General features: G+C 37.0%; 1 pseudogene; it reads left to right on the forward strand.

Moving 5' to 3' along the window:
* The first annotated feature begins 506 nt into the window (after window positions 1-506).
* On the forward strand, window positions 507-6524 carry LOC107707832 (ATPase family AAA domain-containing protein 1-A-like; annotated as a pseudogene).
* The last annotated feature ends 399 nt before the right edge of the window (window positions 6525-6923 follow it).

Raw genomic sequence — 6923 nt, forward strand, 5'->3', positions numbered from 1 at the left:
CGACAGTGATGCTGTGAAATGTGAGTGAATTTTATTTAAAAAAAATTTACTGTGTTTTGATGTTTATGTTTTGGTTATGAGACTGTGCATGGCACTCGCCTGTGATTTCCGTGATTAGCGTCTCTGAAAAATAAATCAATTAATCGCACTATTAATTTTTGTCCCTCAGGAAGATATGTCTCTCTCTTATTATGCATTGCAGTTAAAATATATGTTCACATACGGCGATATTATTTGCTGGAGTAGTTATTATTTAGTTCATATTAATAATCTATAATAATACTGTTGTGTTGTAAATATATTTCATACATAACTAAATATGAAGCCTGTGAATTGTTATTAATGCTCAATCATCTTCAATTTTAATCTTTAATTGAGTGTTTGACAATAAAGCAAGATTTATACTACTGTACACGCACTGTGAATGTTCCTACCTGCTCTATTCTAGATTGACACACCCAGATTGTTTTTCTTGGCCAATGGGCTGACAGCGTGGGCGGAGCAAGATGTTGAGTGACATTCCTCGGGACGCGCTGCTCCGCCCTCTCACCTGGAATGAGGTGGTGGGGATGTTGGTGAGACCAAGCCAAGAAACGGGTAAAGATATCTCTGCTACTGGATGTGTGCTCAAAGTAAATGTAATTCCAGTGAAGAATACATTTAAATTTAAATACAGCTTTTCATGGGAGCCTGTAGCTCAAAGTGCTAATTTAATTACTATTTATTTATTTACTTTTATATTTTATTAAAGTTCTATTTTGACCCCTATAGTAGGTGTCTTTTTTTTTTACATCCATAATATTTGGGGGAGGGTGCACAACAATACAATTCTGCTTAGGGCACCCATTTGGCCAGCAGCGCCCATGGCTTAATAGGACTATAAAGATTTCGAGTTAGTTTCAACGAATTGATTTTTTTTTTTATTGACCTTTATTTATTGTGCCTTATTATGTGGTATATTTATTTAAACTATTTATCATGTTCCCTCACTGTCCTCAGGCTGAGCGGTTGATGAAGCAGATAGGCGTAGAGGGTGTCAGTCTGACCGAGTATGAAATGAACATCGCAACTCATCTCGTCGATCCTCGCAGCATCAACGTAACCACCAGTGCTGTTGCAATCAGTGCAAACCATTCATCAAATCACCCTGTGCCTCTCATTACATCATAAGTTTGAAGAAAGACATGCTTTTGTTAGTGAAGACATGATTTATTTATGTCATTGGTTGTCATTTTACACTTTCTGTTCAACTGATTTCCAATTGAATTGTGTTGGTAGATTGAAAACCTGTAATCATTGCAGCCTGCCAAGTGATTAGTAGCTTTAGTAGCTAATATCTTCTTCCTTTCCTTGTAAGGTGACCTGGAGAGATGTTGCTGGACTAGATGAGCTCATCTCAGAGCTGCAAGACACTGTCATCTTGTCTTTCCAGAAACGCCACCTGTTTCGTGGTTCCAAACTCTTGCAACCTCCCAAAGGTCAGACATGGAGAAAGCATTTAATATCAGTTCTTTTGGACCCCATTCTGTTCTTGCTGTACATTAGGGCTGCATGTTAAATCATGTTTCAATCGTGATCACGATCATTGCTTCTCTCAATTAAATAGGCATAATCATCTGCAATACTTACCCAGTGGTTTATTTATTCTGTTTATTTATGCATTATGTTGCATTGGTAACAAGCCACTACAAGTGTTCATGCTTGGGGTTGCCAGATTTATTTATTTTTTTTAATTAATGCATTTTTTTGTCCAGTGTTAAACTTAATCGACACAGTCTGGCAACCATGTGCACACTCTCTCAGAGGAAAAAAGCACTAATAATAATAATAATCTAATAATAAAAAAGCAATAATAATCTGAAAACGCCAGATAGCATGTATGTTGAAGTTCAGCGATCTCTGTTGAGAAAATCTGCTCAAATGAAAGTATAATAAAGCAAGTCTGTGCAGCCCTATCGCACATGTAGTAGCAATATATGAGAAATATCAAAGCAAAGATTGTTGTTTATTCATATTTTTTCCCCTGATTCCCAGGTGTACTATTGTATGGGCCACCGGGATGTGGAAAGACTTTAATTGCCAAAGCATCTGGATGCCGCTTTATTAATCTCCAGGCCTCCACTTTGACTGACAAGTGGTACGGCGAATCGCAGTAGCTGACTGCTGCTGTGTTCTCACTGGCCGTCAAGATTCAGCCCTGCATCATTTTCATTGATGAAATAGGTAACTACTGAATATGCTCTAAACATCTGCCAGATATTTAGGGATTCCAGACAAATACGAAAAATATTACAATGCCAGCTTGTTGAACGTGCTGAATAATTTCACTCAGCACTACTACAGTGATAAACTTGCCTGTAATCCCTGTGTATACGCAGGTGTTTTATATTCATGGGTTTTATGGAAAACGGGGTGTGTACATTTGCATAATGACTGCAATGTTTTCAGTGCTCAGTCTAAGAATGTGGACGCTGCACACAGAGTCTCTCAGGCATTTTATCATAGTGTACTAGCTGAAACAGCAGTAAAAGTTCATTATTTTAATTAGTTATGCTTATTTTAAAGTCAGTACCGCATATTAAATCACAGATCCTGAAAATGTGAAAACTAAGACTGCAAAAAAGTTTCTAGTTGTTGATAAAAAACGCTAAATAGTTGTACTTAGGGGTGTGCGATATGACTCGACGATCTGCTTTTGAAGAAATATCGTAGTATCGTGCTATAGCCCACATTCTATCTGTTACAGTTGTGGCGCCTCCGTCTCAAGATACTGTACAACGCCACATACATTCTCATCAAATGTTAACTCAGCAGTAGAGTTACTCTCACGGGACACTGCACTTATTCGCAATCATAAAATAAAGCACATTATTTGCATGTGCTTTAAAGCCTTGCCGATTAAACGTTTCATTCACGCGCTGGTGCGCTTTTTTTGAGCCTGAAAAAAAAAAAGCCTGTCAAACAGCACCTGATTTCTGAACTAAGTTATCTTTTGAGCTAAAACTGTCAAAACACACAAGGTTTACATAGACTGAGTTGGTTATGTCTAAAATGAAAGTAAACTCAAAAAACGGATGCGTGCCTGTATATTACAAAGTGAAAGTGACGTGACATGTGGCCAAGTATGGCGACCCATACTCGGAATTAGTGCTCTGCATTTAACCCATCCAAAGTGCACACACACAGCAGTGAACACACACCACCGTGAACACACACCCGGGAAATTGTGATATGAAATTTTTGCCATATCGCCCACCCCTAGTTGTACTGTATATAATCTTATGTAACTGTAAAGTATTATTTTTTTTAAATAATATGTGATTTAAATATACCATTTCAAAAGTTTGAGGTCAGTGAATTTTTCTGAAACAAATAGCTGCTTTTTTCCAGCAAGAAATTTCATTATAGGTATAGTTATGTTTTAAAATAACAGTTATTGTAAGTTGTAATAATATTTCACAATATATTACTGTTTTATTGTATTTCTGATCTCAAAAAAAAAAAGAAAAAGAAAAAAAGCAGCCTTCACTGACCCCAAACTTTTGAACAGTACTGATTATGTAGTTCTGTAGTTTCCTAATTCCTAAATACTATTTAAATTTCTTGTGATTTTGGGTTAATTTTATAGTAGACTTATGACATACTGTATATATCCACATAAAATCTGTCTCTTGCATCAGATTCATTCCTGAGGAATCGTTCCAGTATGGACCATGAGGCCACGGCTATGATGAAAGCCCAGTTCATGAGTCTGTGGGACGGACTAGACACAAGCTCAAGCAGCCAGGTAGCGCACACATACCGTATGTAGGTTTCAGAGGTCACTGCATTTCCTCAAAAGTGATTAATAGAACGTAAAAGTGTAATGATATGTCAATGTCCAGGTAATGGTGATGGGGGCCACAAACAGACCACAGGATGTGGATGCAGCAATACTGCGCAGAATGCCCACAACCTTTCACGTAGGCCTGCCTGTGAGTCTGCTGAACACACACCTTTACACTCTGTATTTGTTAATTGCCTGTCTTAATCAGGACAAGACATAATTATTTTTGGTCCATTTTCAGAATGCAGCTCAAAGAGAAGAAATCCTTAGACTCATTCTGTCTGGAGAAAATGTAAGACATTAAGCTCTACTTCATCTGCACCGCAATTCCTGTCAAAATTATTGATTTTTCTTTTATGCCAAAAATCATTAGGATATTAAGTAAAGATCATGCTCCATGAAGATATTTTGTAAATTTACTACTGTAAATATATCAAAACTTAATTTTTGATTAGTAATATGCATTGCTAAGAACTTCATTTGGACAACTTTAAAGGCGATTTTTTTTCACCCTCAGATTCCAGATTTTCGAATGGTTGTATCTATCAATTTCAAAAAATTGACCCTTATGACTGGTTTTGTGGTCCAGGGTCACATATTTACACTGCCATTCAAAGGTTTGGGGTCAGTAAGCTTTTTAAATGTTTCTGAAAGTCTTTAATGCTCACCAAGGCTGCATTTATTTAATCAAAAATACAGTAAACAGTAAAACTGTGGAATAATATTACAATTTAAAATAATGTTATTTTTTAAATACTTTTTAATATGTAATTTTTCCCATGATGGCAATGCTGAATTTTCATTAGCCATTACTCTCATTCTAATATGCTGATTTGGTGCTCAAGAAGCATTTCTGATTATAATCCTATATTATTATTACCTATTTTGTTGAAAACGGATTTGCTGCTTAATATCTTTGTGGAAATATATTAATGAATAGAAAGTTCAAAATAACAGCATTTATTTGACATTTAAATCTTTTATAAACATCTTTACTGTCACTTTTGATCAACTTAATCCTTTCTGAATAAAAGTATTAATTTCTTTAAAAAAAAAATTCTAATCTTACCAACCCAATTTTTTGAATGGTATTGTATATAACATCACAGATGTACAGCTATATATTTTCAGTGTCACATGATCCTTCACAAATCATTCTAATATGTAGATTTGGTGCTCAAGAAACATTTCTGATTATTATCAGAATAATATATATATAAGTTAAAACCAGTTGTGCAGTTTAATATTTTCTATGGAAACGGTCACACATTTTTCAGGATTCTTTGATGAATATAAAGTTCAAAATAACAACAATTATTTGAAATATTTTTTATATAGCATTAAAAATGTATTTACTGCCACTTTAGATCAATTTAATGCATCATTGCTGTATTAATTAGTTTTGAACGAATGTGTGTAAATAAAATCTTTTACTTGAATCTTTTTCCATCAGTTAAGTAACGCGATTAACCTGAAGGAAATAGCGGGGTCAAACCGAGGGCTACTCCGGCAGTGATCTGAAAGAGCTGTGCAGAGACGCCGCCATGTACCGCGTTCGAGACTATGTCCGCAAACAGCAGATGAAACAGATCGCACAACAGCTCCAGCTGGATGAAGAGGAGTACGTCTAAGATAGCATTTTCTCTGTGTGCACAACATGCAGCTCTCATACTATGTCCTGACTAAGGAAGTTTATAATATCTGGAGAAAATCGTCCCATTAATCTCAAGTAGTTTCTCAGCTGGTCCATCGTCCTATTTAGAAGAGAAACAGTTCAAAATATTCTCTCGAGTTTTGAAATGCTGTATAAATATGCAGTAGTGAATGTAAAAGTATATTACTCATGACTAGGGCTGTGCAATTAATCGCATGTGATTGTCATGCGCATCTCGTCAGTAAAGCCGGTTCCGTGATTAGTAGTAAATCACCATCACCTGCTTTCAGATTGAGCGGCATGCATTACACAGAGCCGTAGTTCACTGACAATTAGGCAATATCGCGTTCACAATCGCAGATGAATCGCATTCAATTATGAACGCGATATCGCCTAGCTTGTCAGTGAACTACGGCTCTGTGTAATGCATGCCGCTCAATCTGAAAGCAGGTGATGGTGATTTACTACTAATCACGGAACCGGCTTTACTGACGAGATGCGCATGACAATCGCATTAGTAGTAAATCTCCATCACCTGCTTTCAGATTGAGCAGCATTCACTACACAGAGCCGTAGTTCACTGACAATTAGGCAATATCGCGTTCACAATCGCAGATGAATCGCATTCAATTATGAACGCGATATCGCCTAGCTTGTCAGTGAACTACGGCTCTGTGTATTAAATGGCGCTCCATCTGAAAGCAGGTGATGGCGATTTACTACCAATCACAGGACCGGCTTTACTGACGAGATGTGCATGACAATCGCATGCGATTAATTGCACAGCCCTACTCATGACTGATTCTGTCCTGGTGTCCTCTGGTGTGTCCTCAGGCATGTGGACAGCACACAGCTGAGGCCCGTGACTCAACAGGACCTGCTGTTTGGCCTAGATAAGATGAGAGAGTCCAAACAGGCCACAGCTACAGCTGACCCAGCAAATCTGAGAGAGGTGCCTCTGGACTGAAAACCTCTTGCTTTACACTCTCATACACTCATTCTCTCTCTCTCTCTCTCTCTCTCTCTCTCTCACACTTCTTTCTTTCTGCCTCATCTTTTCCCTTTCCTTTTTAAATTCTCCATCTTTCATATTTCTGTTACACATCAAACCTTAGAATTTGCACTGTAATGAATTTCAGTCAGATACTCGAGACTCGTAACTATGTGCATATTTATAATAACAGTAATCGGTAATAATAGACACACTAAATGGAGTTTCATTATTCTTCCGTATTAAATTATTGTTTTAATTTTTTCTGCCATGTCATCTGTTGTGCGCATATTGTTCAGAAGCAAATGTCGAACCACTTTTTTGGATATTAGAGAGAGGAATATGAACTTTGCTATGTCTCTAAGTCCCGGTTTCACAGACTGGGCTTAGACTAAGCCAGGATTAGGCCATAGTTCAATTAGGACATTTAGGTCATTTTTATAAACGTGCTT

The sequence above is a fragment of the Sinocyclocheilus rhinocerous genome, unplaced genomic scaffold (genome assembly GCF_001515625.1).
Source record: "Sinocyclocheilus rhinocerous isolate Xijiao unplaced genomic scaffold, SAMN03320098_v1.1 scaffold1256, whole genome shotgun sequence".
Classification (NCBI taxonomy): Eukaryota; Metazoa; Chordata; class Actinopteri; order Cypriniformes; family Cyprinidae; genus Sinocyclocheilus; species Sinocyclocheilus rhinocerous.